Source organism: Sturnus vulgaris, chromosome 2, assembly GCF_052056855.1.
Source record: "Sturnus vulgaris isolate bStuVul1 chromosome 2, bStuVul1.hap1, whole genome shotgun sequence".
NCBI classification, from domain to species: domain Eukaryota; kingdom Metazoa; phylum Chordata; class Aves; order Passeriformes; family Sturnidae; genus Sturnus; species Sturnus vulgaris.
Genome location: NC_142244.1, coordinates 21,286,980 through 21,302,048, shown reverse-complemented (window position 1 = coordinate 21,302,048; position 15,069 = coordinate 21,286,980). Strand labels below are relative to the sequence as shown.

General features: G+C 46.6%; 1 protein-coding gene across 1 annotated transcript in view; it reads left to right on the top strand.

Moving 5' to 3' along the window:
• GRIK1 (glutamate ionotropic receptor kainate type subunit 1) overlaps positions 1 to 15,069 on the top strand; it is a 92,874-nt gene that overhangs the window by 27,536 nt on the left and 50,269 nt on the right. The window lies entirely within an intron of this gene.

The following is a 15,069-nucleotide window of genomic DNA, read 5'->3' as shown; positions in this document are numbered from 1 at the left end:
GGGAAAAGCCCATTTCAGTATCTGCTGCCTCCTTTGCATGTCAAACAGCACTGCTGGGGAGGAGGTGCCTTAAAACCTCTGTCACACTGGGGTGGGATCTGAACTACCCACAATATTTACATGTAAGCACTCTCAAGCCTATGGAGAAGTGTGGAAATTAAGCTTTATAAAACCCCTGATGCTTTGCCTCCTTTAACATAACACCTTTGTATTTTTGTTGTTGTGCTTCTTTTATTTTTTACTTAATGGGGGCCCTATTTACTTTTTGGAAGTCTACTACTTGAAAATAAAATTATATAATACATATAGCCTATGCTTCATAAATCCGAGTGCTGGAACATGGAAATAGTTTTTAGAACAGCATTAAGAAAGATCTGTCTTTTTTATGTGCACCAAAGGCACCACAGTGACGTTTTTAGGTGATGCACATAAGTTTGCCAGTGCAGCAGACCCCAGGGAAATTCTGATAACAATAAAGCACAGATTTAAAGAAAGATTTTTAAAGCTGTGTTGCAAAAAAAAAAAAAAAATACGGAGTAACTGTATAATTAGTGTTGTACTTTTTTGTGGGGTGAGTTGGTTTTTTTTGAGAAGACTTCGAGTCAGGCTCTGATTTTATGGGAGCAATTTGCCAGAGACAGATGACTCTGGGAACATTCCATAGCACAGAACCATCTTTTCGTGGGATAATCAGGTGGGCAGAGGTCTACTGCCAAAGACTGCCCTAGCCCCTGTCTGCCATAAATTGTAATTGTTTGCAGGCACAGAGGCTGATCCTGAAACCGGGGCCTTAACACCTTGCATAACTAATTGCAAAGTGGTGAAGCATCCTAAAATCCAAGGCATTTCCTATATCCACGTGGACAGTGGTCAGGGTGGGCCAGCCTGGGGTGTAGAAGCAATTTCAGAAGTGAAGAGGCACAAGGGCTTTGCCCTGGTTTTTATCAGGCACTGGATACCCACAGCACTTCTGCACTCCCGGAGGGGGCAATTCACACCTCGGGGCAGGGGCCTCACTCACACCCCGTGCTCCTCTTGGAGGGCTTTTCTTCTGGGTTCTGTGGGAATCCTAAACTCCCCTCCAACCCAGCCCTGCCCACAGCAGGAACTGGATGAGCTTTAGGGTCCTTCCCACCCAGCCCATGCCATGACTCCATGGAACGTGCACTATTCCAGCCAGAAACCCCTTTCCCAAACCGTGGAGCTGTGTCCCAGAAAAGCCCCCGGCTGTTCACAGGGTCACTGAGCCTGGAGCCCAAACGAGAGCCCGACTATTTTGGGTTGGAAAGTGTTGCAGCAGACCTCTCACGAGGGTGGAAAGGAGCCAAGCCGCAGAGTCTCATTCAGCACCATGCAAAGGCTCCTGGTTTACTCTTCTTTACGACTTAGCCATCTGAACCCTGACTACAGCAAGCTGCCACTGCGGGCTCCCTGCAGACCCTGAGTGCTGGCCTGTGACTGTGGGATTGCTTTGCAGGCTGTGACCCCCGATTTCACCCAGCTCAAACATCACTGCAGGCTCTGACTGCATCAGCCCCACACTGACCTCACAGCACATCTTCTACTGCAGCCACTCTCTTCCTTGTCTCACTCTTCATGTCTCTGTGGATGGTTCCTTCTTCCTCAGGGCTCCTCTACCTCCTACAGGTCCTCTTTCTCCAGCCTCTCTGCCTCTAAGATGCCCTGACCAGCCAACCCACCCCTTTTATCACATTTATCTTTATTGGTCACAGCTGCAACCCATTCAGGGCAAGGCTGTTCCTCCTCTTTGGTAATTAGTACAACTAAGTGTGTCTGAGCAGTGGCAATCTCTGTACTCTCCTCTTGTACACCTACAGGAAAAGACCTTTAATATGATCAAGTTCAGTCATTAACCCAGCAGTACTGTGTTCACCACAAACCCCATCCCCAAGTGCCACATGCACCCATCTCTTGAACACCTGCAGGGCTGGTGACTGCACCCCTTCTGTGGGCAAAGCCTGTTCCACAGCCTGACCACTCTGCCAGTGAAGACTCTCAGGTTTTCCTGATGCCCAATCTAACCCTGTCCTTGCACCACCTGAGCTTAATTGCTCTTGTTCTATCTCTTCTTACCTGGGACAAAAGATTGACCTTAGCATAATTCTGAATGTCAGTGTGCAGCAGGTTGGACCTTCAGTCTGATCCTCAGGTTTTCCCAAAAATGGTTCTATTTCCATGGAATTCTACCATTGGGTGCTGTAAACACCTCCCCATGGAGCAGAGCTCACCCCTCTGCCTGCCTTCCCACCTCCTGGGGCTCCACACTGACTGGCAATGTTGAAAACTCCCAAGGAAAGAAAAGTCTCCAGTGTTGTGCTGGGCTGTGTCCCAGCCTCTGCAGCACAAGGCACATTTTGCACGAGGTGCACTTTGCTGGCTGAAGAAATCTGTGATTAATCACCACCAAGTCTGAATAATGCAAAAGAAGCACTTTCATAACAGAAGTCCCCACACGAAGGAAAACCTGATTTCTTCAATAAAATAATAAATCTTTGAGTGATTTAATCTTTAAAACCCCACTGCTGCTCGCAGATGATTTAGATATAAGGAACATCTCCAGCACATGCATGATTCAAATACTCTTTTCAAATAAAGTCTTTTGATGGAATGAAGGAATTAAACATCAAACCCAACATCTCCCCACTGCCAAAGAGTCCTTGGTGTGACAGCTGGTCAGCTGAGCAGCAGAGAGCTGACAGCTCCATCACTCAATTCATTATTCAAATGTTTCAGAGCACGAGATGATTTTATTAAACCAGTGCTGTCTAAGAGTTGTTAAGAAAACCAGCAGAAAATGCTCCCTAAAAGCAAAAAAGAAAACACTAAAAATATGTTTGGCACTCTGGATGGAGCCATACAGCTTCTAGCTGAGCTTTGCTTTTTTTTTATCCTAATGCCACAATATAATTCCATATGCTAAGGAGAAATCAGTCTCACTGTTAGAACATCAAAGCAAGCCCAGGCCACGCTGTGTTTTAAATAAAAGGACAAACCTTTGGTTTCTTCATTTCCTCCTTGCTTGAAAGCCACATCAGCAATCTTCCAAAGGCTTGAAATGTGGAAAACACTTTTTTTTTTCATTTTTGCAAACTCCACTGGTTTTCAGATGGTTCTCACATCTCTCCTTTTTCAGTGGAGAAAAAACGAATTAATTTAAGTTTGCATTGCTATTGTACAACCCTCCTGATTTTTAATGTCTAATTTGAAGAATGTCATGGGGGAGGTTGGGTAAAGTTCATGTCACAATTCCCCAGACTCATTTGGATTTGGGTAGGGCATGTGGCAAGATTCCTTGCAGGGCAGAAAGAGCATGAAATTCATTTCTACATCTTGGTGTAAAAAATGCACAACCTGCACATAAGGAGATTTTCAAGATCTCCACCCCTTTGCAAAGATCCCAGTCATGCTCCAGGAGCTCACCAGAAACACCTGCAAAAATAAACAGTGGAGTGAGGCAACAGGAATTTGCCAGTCAGAAACTTTTAGATGATTTTTCATTTTCTCCTGCTCTTCATTTCTTGCCAGTTCTCACACATTGATTGAAATGTGTTGAGGACCAGCAGCAATTTCTTATATTAATCAGCTAACTTGGCCTCCTGCTGCAGCTTGATAGAACAAAAATGAGTTCTAAATGCCTAATAATGTATTTTTACTGCCTTTTCTAGAATCTAAACCTTCATCCTACCTCTGCTCACACTTTTGGAGAAGGAATTTCCCTGCTATCCAAAGGCAGAACCTTCCTGCCCTCCAGCACATCAGCACTCCCACCCACTCTGGTGTCACCTGTGAATTAAAGGGTGCCCTCATTTCCCTTTCCTGAAACAATTTAGTATTTCAAAGATTTCATTTGCTACAGTGGATATGAGGGCAAAGGTTTGTCTCAGGAAATACTCCATGTTTTGTGCAAGGAAGATGTAATAATCATTAGGGAGCAGACAGGAATCAGAATGAAGCTTTACAAGATATCCACACGCAGAAAAGTGTGAGATTTCACACTTCCATGTTCTAACTCTTTTATTTAAAGCAGCTTAGTGTTTGTTCTCCTCTCAAACCCATTTAGCTGATTTCTGTTTAATGCTCCCTTAAACCCCAGCTGGTTTTCTGTACAGGTTTCACTGAGCAAGACGTTTTCTGATGCAGCACAGAGCTCAAGCTGGCTCTTTCCCCTCAGGAAAAACAGCGTTTCCAGAATGTTCCTAGGCTAGGAAGGAGTGCAGATCTGCTCTGTAGGGGCTGGGCTTGTCAGAAAAGGGTTCTTGGGAGGTTTGGGGTCCCCATCCCTGGAGGATCCGAGGAAGGTGTGCACTCAGTGCTCCGGGCTGGGGACAAGGTGGGGATGGGGCACAGCCGGGACTTGGTGATCCTGGAGAGCTTTTCCAGCCTCAGGGATCCTGGGAATCTGTGATAATGCAATTAGCACTGCTCCAGTGGCCCTCAGCCTTTTCCAAGGCAGCTATGGGAAATGACACATCCGTTCTGTTACTGTGTTCCCCAGCTCTCCCTGCGTTTCTGCAGCATTCCTGCCAGAGCAGGGAGTGCCAGGGGAGCTCATGGAACACCTTTCCATATGGGATTAAACCCCCTTCACCCCCAGACAGCTGCAGGGAGAGCTGTGCACTCCCTCCCAGAGCTGTGTGCCTGGGCTGTGCAGGGTTGAGAGCTGTGCACTCTCTCCCAGAGCTGTGTGCCTGGGCTGTGCAGGGCTGAGAGCTGTGCACTCTCTCCCAGAGCTGTGAGCCTGGGCTGTGCAGGGAGAGCTGTGCACTCCCAGAGCTGTGTGCCTGGGCTGTGCAGGGAGAGCTGTGCACTCCCTCCCAGAGCTGTGTGCCTGGGCTGTGCAGGGAGAGCTGTGCACTCCCAGAGCTGTGTGCCTGGGCTGTGCAGGGCTGAGAGCTGTGCACTCCCAGAGCTGTGTGCCTGGGCTGTGCAGGGCTGAGAGCTGTGCACTCCCAGAGCTGTGTGCCTGGGCTGTGCAGGGCTGAGAGCTGTGCACTCCCAGAGCTGTGTGCCTGGGCTGTGCAGGGTTGTGTGGCTGCAGGACACTGGGCTGTGTTTTCTCATGGGATGTGACATCCCAGGGAAGGGCCCTGGCAGCTGCAGCCTCCCACTGAGCTTAGGCTGCCACCAAATTTCATGGGGACACTTCTGAATGCAATCAGCAGCTCATTGAGAGCACTGAGAGACAGAGAAATGGAGAAGCTTCTTGAGGGCTGACAGCCAGTTCTTCCTAATTCTCCTGGAACCAGAGATCCAAAACCTGTTGCCAAGGCAGCTTTAAATATTGCAGATGTTACAATAAATAAATAAAACGATCCAGTACCGGGACAGGGTGCTTTGGTTGTGGTATGTGGTTTTCCAGCAGGCTCTCAGTGCTCTGGGAAGGGGCTGAACACACCAAAGTGTGGCAGGAGCCCACAGCTGAGACCCTGCAGGACACAAATGGACGTAGGCAGGGGATGATCCTCGGCTGAGCACAGGCTGCAGGGTAAAACATAAGCTTCAATCAACTCTTGCAAATAATTTGAGCCCAATGCCATAAGTGCCTTAAATTAAATCCCTCTCAGCAGCAGCCAATCTCAATCATTAGACATATGTCACGTAGTGAGCCATGATCAGCACAAGGGTCGTGTACACAGCATTTCATTTCGTAGGGCATGTATTGCAGTGCTCCATTTGACCACTTCTCAGTGTTCTGTGTCTCAGGAAACACAGAGCACAGCAAGGCTGGTGCTGTCACACCATTCTGTGACCCAGCTTGCTGTGACACACACAGCTCTGCAAGGAGCTTCCCTGCCCTCCTGGAGCATCCCCCTCTTTCTGAGCTCCCTGGCCAGGATTTATTGCTGCTCTAGGGTTTCACATCCCAAATGAAGTCCCAGCATAACCAAGTAACTCCATTCCATGTCCTTACCCCAAAAGTGAGCCCAGTCAGTTCTGCCAAAAAACATAAACCTGTGCAAAAGTCCAGTCACTGAATACCCTGAGTGGGAATTCTGACACACACAGGGAAGCTGAGCAAGGAAAAATATCACCTTCAGCTGCATTTTTAATTTTATTTTGAAATTTAAGTTGTTCAATCAGGAGGTTGGTGGTAACAGATTGAAATGATGGCCACTTTGTTTCAACAGTTATGGAAATATTTAATTGAATTGAAGCCATCTTTACACACTGTACTAGTTACAGTTTCCTCTCCATGACTAGGGTACTTTATGGACTTTGGATGGAAATTTATTTCTTACCACGAAGTTATGAGGCTAAAGAAAACCCTACAATACATATGCCCAGTAGCATAAACTTTGGTATTTTAAAAATATGAGTAACAATTTAATAACTCAGATACTCACCTTGTGAGGCCTGGAGATGTTGTATCAGTTATTCAGGTAATTGTCTTCTTCTTTCTTTAATATTGTTTTATTAATTTTTTTAACACAGTTTTAACCCCTGTGTAAAATTATCCAGGATTTTCCTGCCATTTTTTTTCAAAGTACATATCTAACTTCCCTACCTATAAGTGTAATACTTACAACTAAGAAGACCTCTAATAGAATAAATGTAATAACTGTAAGCCCATCTCTAATTAGCATTATTAATTCTGATAAAGCTGTTCCCAGTGAAGCTGCTGCAGTGGAATGCCTCAATCTGAGTGTGATGTGTGCTGAAGGACATTTCTGTGTGCATACAAGGTGCAGACGTTGGACATTTTGTGATTGGGATTGATCTGGATGTGACACTGCTGCCTGAGGCATCCCCAGATCTGCCCTCACTGCAGGGAGGTGTCTCAGCTAAAAGAGTCCCCTTTTTTCACTCTTGTCAGTGATTGGAGAGGCCCTGGCACAGGGTGCCCAGAGCAGCTGTGGCTGCCCCTGGATCCCTGGCAGTGCCCAAGGACACTGGGGCTGGGAGCACCTGCGATGGTGGGAGGTGTCCCTGGCCTGGCTGGGGGTGTCACTGGGTGGGATTCCCACCCAGAGCAGTCTGGGAGTCTCTGAGTTCTTTTTGCAGGGAAGCATTCCAAGAGGAAAGTGTTCCTAGAGTTGTTTGGGTTCCCATTCTGTATTTCTGTATCATTTAGCCCTTGATGTGCAGGTGTCATCAGGTGCAGCAGTGTTTTGTTTACACTTGGTGCTTTAATATTTGCAAATGTAGATGTTGAATAAGGCATTCTTCAGACTCAAATGGCCCTCGCTAGATTGAGGAATAGAAATGTTCCAGATTGATAATTACCAAGAAAGCTTTCAACTGCAGGCACCTCCAGTAAGTGTCTTTTCAAGAGCCAGCCATCATTATTATGAGGAAATGTGGCAGCTCAAAGCACAGGTGCTGATTAAACATTACTCATAAGAGTGGATCTGTTGGGAAATCTGCACCCCCCCACCCTTCAGAGCATCACCTCAGACGAGCTCCTTAGACATTTCACTTGCCAGCACTGAGGATGTACCTTGGCTTCCTTTAAACAGCTGCTGCTGAGGCTGCAAGGTAAATAATGCCCTGGCTGGGAGAATGGCAGCCCATTTTCTCTGTGGTCCTTGCTGACACCTGAGAAATAAGGGATGCAACTGCATTAATGCCAGGTCCAGGGAGGCAGAATCACCATGCAGCAGCGTGGGGAAAATATGCTGCTGTAAGGTTTAAAGGAAATCCAGAGCAAAACCTGCAAATTTCCTCATGTCCCCCAAACACCAGATGTGTGTCTGGAGCTTCAGGAGAATCAAAACCATGGATCCAGTGGGAAACCTGGCAACATTTGGGTTTATATCCTTCCTCTATGCCAAGAAAAGCTAAAGTGGGGGATTTATTTCTTACAATGAAAACCAATCAAATCACTTATGTCTCTTTGCAGGTTTTACTTTTAGACTTCAGGTTTATCCTTCCCTAATGCCAGCCTGGCACGATCTGGGGAGGAGGAGGGATGGGGACAATCCCAGGCAAAGTCCTCCCCAGTTTAGCTGAATAATTTTACACCTTTTCTCCAGAGTGAGAGGAGCAACTCCAAACTCCAGGATTTTAGATCCTCAGTGTTCAAACTCTTGCTCAGGATATAATTTTTTGCATGGTTCAAAGTGCAAAGTGTGCACAGCAGTTTGCAAATGTTTCCAAATCTGCTGCAGCCCTGGGGCTTCCCCCGTGTCCAGCGTTCCTGGCTGGACAGGCAGCTCTGCCTCCAGGGAATCCACACAGCCAGCAGCCAAAGACTCCAGTTAGAGCTTAAAATGTCCCCTCTGCCAACTTTACCCTCCCTGCAGCACCTCCTCTCTGGAATGGATGTACTTGGGACAGGCTGTGATCTGATTTATCCATGCTTTTTCAGGATAAACTCGGATTTCTTCAGCTTTAATAAAGACCTTATGTTCCTAAGCATCTTAGAGATAATAGTGCTTAATGGGCACTCAGGAAAAGACAGACTGTGTCATTTTTAAAAGATATAACCCTGACATTTATGCACAAAAATGCTGTTTGCTAAATAGCGCTCATTTCAAAGCTTTGTCTTGGATTTCAACATGTCTTTCTATTCCTGGCTAACAGCTGGAGAAAAATGGCTCATCCTGAAGCAGTTCCATTGCAAATGCAAACTCCCAACTGCTCTGTAGCGGGGCCATCTTCTCTCCCCTCAGGGTTCCTCTCTGGAGGAACTTGGCAGGGCTCTGTCGAGTGCACGTTTCTGTTTCTAAGGGTCATCGGCTGCCAGAGTGCAGAAAAACCTGTATTTATTGCTGCTTCCTGTGAGTGTCACCTCTTGCAGCCACGGCAAAGGGCAGTGTAAAGCACTTTTTGTACAGATATCCTCCTGATTTAGGCAGGTGTCTGTGTCAAAGCAGTTGCAAAACCACCTCAGAACTCAATTTTCCTTGCTCCTGTTTGTTCTGGGGGTCTCTCTGGCTTAGTTTGGTTTGAGGTTTCCACAAGTGTAAGGTACAATTGTTTTGGACTTGCCCTAAAAATCTCTCTGTATTTGTAAGCAATTGGACGCTTCTGAGATGGACTCAGATAAAAGCAATAAAGAAAAATTCCAGCAATGCCTGCAGCTCAGTGCCATCAGTCTTTCAGTCTTCATCCCACCAGCTTGCTTTCCACTCTCCTCATCTGCTTTTTATTTCTGTCCACTTCTTTTCCCCTTCCTTTATTCCTCATTATAAGCAGTGATATTTTTCCCCCTGTGATTGTTCCTTCCTCTCTGCTTTCCTGTTGTCTCTCCATTCCCAGCAGCCCCCTGCAGTCCTGCACATGGTCAGCCCTGAATGTGTCAGGATGTCTGGGTGCCTCAGAGGGAAATCCTCTCACTCAGGCACTCAGGAGAAACAGACCTGTGGAGCAGGGCTCTGAAAGATTTAAAAACACAGCAGAAAGTGAGGTTGTTTTCCAGTGGGACTGTTTAAGTTGTTACAGCACGGTGGGAGGAATGCTCAGCCGTGAGGGAATTTGATCAAACCCTGCTGGAATTGGGAGAAACGTTTGGAACAGCCCACACCCCACGGGATAGTGCAGGAAGAGGGAAATAAAAAATAGAAAGCAGAAAAGCAACAGTTTTTAAACTTCCTATCAAACTGAGAGCTTGCACCTCGAAAGTGATGCTTTAGTTCCTGCCTGGTGTTGTAAGAGATACCTAAATCAGGTCAATCAGATTTTTGCACTGTTAGTAAAAAGGGAAAAGTTCATTACTTAGAAATTCTGTAACATGAATCATGCCAATTGTGCCTTTGGGAAATATCTCCACTTGCAAGCTGAAGTGAAATAATTCCCCTGGAATTATTGAAAAAGGCAGATCCTTGTATCTTAATAAGCTCAACTTTCTCTATATATACATACACACATGTATTTTTATCCCCATGCTTTCCAAAGGATCCAATCAGGGCTGAATGCACCTTTCTGGAGTGCAGATAATTATAAAAGCCTGCCCTGGCTCTCACAGGGGATATTTGGGGTGGAGAAATACTTTCCATTTTAATTTAACCCTTTTTTCTGGGTGATGGGCTCAGCCCCCTCGGGCAGTCACACACCCCACAAGTGTCTGAGCCCAAAGTGGGATTTGTAGCAGTTTCATCTCTGCTCATTCTGCAGCACCCATGCTGCATGTAAAGGGCAGAAAGGCTGAGTGCCTCTGAGAGTTCAGAAAAAAAATCAAGCAAAATTGGAGCAGCCTTGTTACAGCTAGGAGCAAAAAGCAGCTGGAATAAAAGCACATCTGGATCATGGAGCTGGATTTTGGATAGGCAGTTTGGAACAGAAGGGATACCAAATTTGACAAATAAGCAGTGACCTTGCTATAAACAAGTGTAGTCTTCTTTTAAAAATCCCATTTGCTGAGTTTGACACTTGGGGCTCATCCCCTCCCTTGGTCCTGGTTCAGGTCCTGAGCCTGCCCGAGGTTTCAGCTCCCTAGGAGCTTTCAGCCATGGAACAGAGAATTAAACCATCACCCCAGCCCCAGGGCCAGCCCTGCATTTATTACATTTAAAATCAAAAAATATTCTGTTTGGCTGCAAATTTCTTACAGTTTTGAAAGCTTGCAGTCTACAGAGACAGGGAGCAAATAACTGCAGAGTTATTTGGGGTGAGGGAGGCCAAAATCCTGGGGGGTTCCAGAGTGTGATTTTTGCCTTTCTGTGCTCACCGTATTTCCTCCGAGATTGTGATGGCTGAAAACAAGGAGAGGAAAATGCAGGAAGGGCAAGGGCAGGGACCAGGAGTTTTGTTTGAGTGCCCCTAAAAGCAGGAGCCCACGGATGGGTGATGAGTTCCAGAGGGGAGATGATCCCAGAGTGGCACGGGACAATGGCAGTGACATGTGGCAGGATGGAGCACTCAGGACGAGACCTGTGGCCAGGATCCAGCCTGGGGAATGCAGGGAGGAGGAATGCCAATGTGAGCATTAACTTCTTGGATAATTTTCTGGGGAAATGAATGCAGTGAGTGCACAGGTGCTGGCTCCCAGCTGGACACCACGTGGCACAGGAGAATCTGTCCTTTGCTGAGAGATAAGGATGGAAAATATGCTTGAGGGGGTTCCCAGTAGCAGGTGCTTTCAGTGCAAGTGGAACTCTGTCAGAGGGAATTATCTGGAGAAAAAGATCTTGCTCACACTGTTCTGCTGTGCCCTGCTCGTTTTTTGAGGCCTCAATCCCACTGAGTGCATGTAATCCAGACCCTTATGGAATCCAAACCCCTATCAAAGAGCCCAAGGGCCAAACCTGTGTTCATTTGGCTTCATGAATCCCCTACAGTAACCTGGCGGCAGCAGCAGCTTCTCTTTGGGGAGAGCACAGCACAGAGCTCACACCGTTAGGATTTCAGCTCTCCTTGCCTTCAGTGACTGCCAGGTGGGTGTTAATGAGTTCTCATGGACCCCGAGGTTCCCTGGGGAAAGGAGGGGAGGCTGCTCAGAGCAGGAATCCCTGCAGGAAATGGATGTTGAGACGTTTCTGGAAGCCCTGCTAGCAAAGCACCTGCCTGTGCTGGCACTGGGAGCTGTCAGTGGCTCCCAGCTCGGGGATGGAGCAGCATCCAGCAGGTCCTGTGCTTCCACATCACTGATTCCATGTGCCAGCCCGTGTCCCAGCACCTCCCCAGCTGCACAGCCTGGGAAAACTCCTCCTTTGAGCCAGGACAAGAAATGTGGGTCTCAACCACATAGAAACTGGGGCTTATCCTTGACTAGAAAGAGTCATAAACTGTAAAATCCCCCTTGAGAAATGGATTCAGCCCTGGCCTTTACTGCAACTCCCTCAGTCCCTGATGCCCCCTTGGAATGGAAATATTTGCTTGCCTGGGAGAGCTGGAGGAGCTTTTGCAGGTGTGCCTGCTGAAGTGTGCTGAGCATGGTGACATTTTCCTTGCTGTGGGGAGTTTGTGCTCACAGAGTGAATGGAGCTGCTGCTTTGCCCTGTGTGTCACTCGGACTCACTCACGTGGCTCAGCCCCTTTTGGCAGAGCAGCTGTACCCAGGCTGTCATCCCCTCTTACCTTCCCCTGCTGAATTCCAAGGAGGGGCACGTACTGGTTTTTTCCTTATCCTTGAAGAAATCACATTACAAATGATGTGCTGGAAGTGAAAATTCAGCTCTGCCACTGACCAGGACCCAGCAGCCTCTGGTTTGCTGTGGAGGATTCGCTCTCTGGCTGAGGGAGGAGGGAACTGAAAGGGAGGACTCCAAAATTTACAATTTTTCCCACCTGAGTGCTACCAGCAGCCCAGCATGAAAGCCAGGGCTTGTTTTCACACTCAGCAATAACAGCTTCATTCCTGGAACATCATTTATCTATTGAGTTAGCATCGATTTCTTCTTCCTTCCTTCCTTCCCTTGTATAATGGTGTGGTTAATTTGTTTTCAAAATGTTGTACAGTAATTACTTTATTTAAATGAATCATCTGACAAACTGGTTCTTCATCAAACTTGTCACTTACTCTGCTATTTTTCTTTTAACCTGGACTTCACAATAAATTCTGAGCTTGGCTGTCAGTCATCAGCAGAAGAAGGAACTCCTATTTATGAGTTGCTGGATTTCATTGGGGATGTATGGATGAAAATGTAGAGCACAGCTTGTTTGTGATGCAGATTTATCGAGTAATTCAGCTCCTTTTTAGCAGTTGAATAGGCCTGCACAGAAGAATCAAGCTCAAATAGGTGCAGTCCAAGCCTTTTGAATGCAATATCCCCCAGCTCAGTCAGGGTGAGGAATTACTGCCTCCATAAACTCCTCATGGGCTTTGTCCACGGCTGGGTGTGGGACTGGATGAGCTTTAAGTGTCCCTCCAACCCAGACCTTTCCAGAATTCCATGTTTTATCCGGGGTACCTCACCAGCAAATTAACCCTGCACTCAGAGTTCCTGTGAGTGCTTTCCTGCTCCCTTCACGTGTGCAAAAGGAAACTGGAAGTGTATTGATGGTGCAGAGTTTTGATTTGTCTGCTCAGAAAACACAACCACACGAAACTTCCCCTCTTTCCATCACTCCTCCTTTCTCTCCCCACCTTCCTGCTGCACACTGGGCTTGCACTCTTTTCCAAAAGGAAAAATCCAGCAGAATTCTGCTAATGAAGGATAAATAGTTCCTGGTTATACATCATTAATTAAAATTAATCTTCATTTAATAGGCAGTTGATTAGAGGGATGGAAATAATTCTGGCCCTAGAATGAGGAAGGGCTTATGTACATCCAGGTATGAAGGTTGCCTCAAGGGTGGTGGGATGAAGTAGTTTTAATTAATTAAAATTTTTTAAAAAGCAGAAAGTGATGGAATGCACAGTAATAAATTCTGAGGTGAAGAAATGATCTTTTTGCCAAGGTCAAATGGCAAAATACCCATCCAACTGGAAGTGGGGGGGATTGTGGAGCCCCTTATTTCCAGGTTATGTCAGGCTGTCCCCTGTACCTGTGACATTTACCTTCCCTGATGGAGCAGTGCTGAGAACTCAGCAGTGGAACCTTGCTGGCCCAAGGCCAGGCTGGAATTGCAGCTGACTGAAAAGAATTGTCTTCCTCGGGTGAAATGAGGGAAAGAGAATTGAATTTAACCACTAAACTTGCTGGGATCATAGTTGGCATGAGGAATTACAGGATTGGATCTGAAAGGACAAGCTTTAGATTTTTTTTCCCTTCAGGTGATCTGGAGTTTGCAGCTCTGGAAAATCCTGCTGGCTTTTACCATTCCACTCAATGTTTTGCTTCCAAATCCTCCAAGCATTTTTATTTCCTTTTTTTCCCTTTCTTTTGTGTATCACACTCTTTTGTAATCACTGGGATGTTTCCTGAGGAAGAGGGAAGAAGTGTCCAAGGCTCTGATACCTGCACATTGTACAAGAGAAATCCATGGAGTGTACAGGAAAACAGCTGAAGCTGGCAGATTGTTTAAGCCACGTCCAGGCATTGCTCTGTGTGGGTTCAGGAGATAAAATCATGCTGTTTATTCCAGAGGAGCCAGGGATAACATTACCAGACTGGGGTTGGTAGCCTCCAGGGTCTTCATTGGTGGATTAAAATTCAAACCAGGTTTGGATTCCAGTGTGTTCCCTTTTCTGATGGTCAGCTAATGACTGAACTATTCCCACGAGGGTGACATCCAAACTGCAGGAGATTGCAGCTCATGAGCTGAATGCATTCAGATGGCCAGAAACTACTGAGAGAGGGGCCTCAAATGTAACATGGGGCAATGGGGAAAAATGTAAGTGAGAAATCCAAAGTATTCCCTAGTGACTTGCACTAAATGAGTAAATTATACTTGCAAAATCAAGCACTGAAGCTGGAGATTGCTGCTCAGAGGAGCTGTTTTTTAAAATTAGCTGTGTTTGCTGTGCATTCCTCAAATCCCACTGCCCCTGGACAGTGGGAATGTGCAGTTGGCATAATAAGATCTCTAGAGGTTGGAGGGAGAGGACATCCCAGTCTGCTGGGACAAGCTGTGGCCTTGACACACCTTGCCCATCCCAGGACACACTCCAGGGAAGATCATTTCAATTCCAAAATCTGGGTTATTTACAGTCCTCTTTTGGAAAGCTCGGCCACGTGCTGTGTCCACAGGTTCAGCTCCTTTTTCTTGGGAAAAGCAAAAATATTGCCCTGTCCCTGAGCAAATGGAGGAATGACCAACAGCAGTGCCTGAGGTTTATGAAAAGCCAGAGGAAGCACAGAGCTCGAGGGGAGGCTCAGTTGTTTGCTCTCAGACTCCTCAGTGGCTCTTGGGCTGGCAGGATGTGCAGGAACACTTCAGGAAACATCCACACGTCCAAGTTTCATCTCCAAATGTGGGTTAGACTGGAGCAGGGAGAACAAGACCCATGTCCATCCCTACCTGCATTGGAGTTTTCACCAGCATTTGAAATGTTCCTCTGAAAAGGCTGGACAGTAAACACACGTCATCTTCCCCAGATGTTTGTGGAGCAGCATCATAATACCGAGTTAACCCCAGTGGCAGTGCTTTTTATCTTTTAGCAGATAAAATCTAATGATGCACTGTGCTCCTGCTGCAGTGCTTTGAGCAGCCATCGGGTTTTCCTAGATGAACTCTAGGAAATTATGGCTCGGAATTTCTTTTGCCCTCTTTCTGATTAGGAGG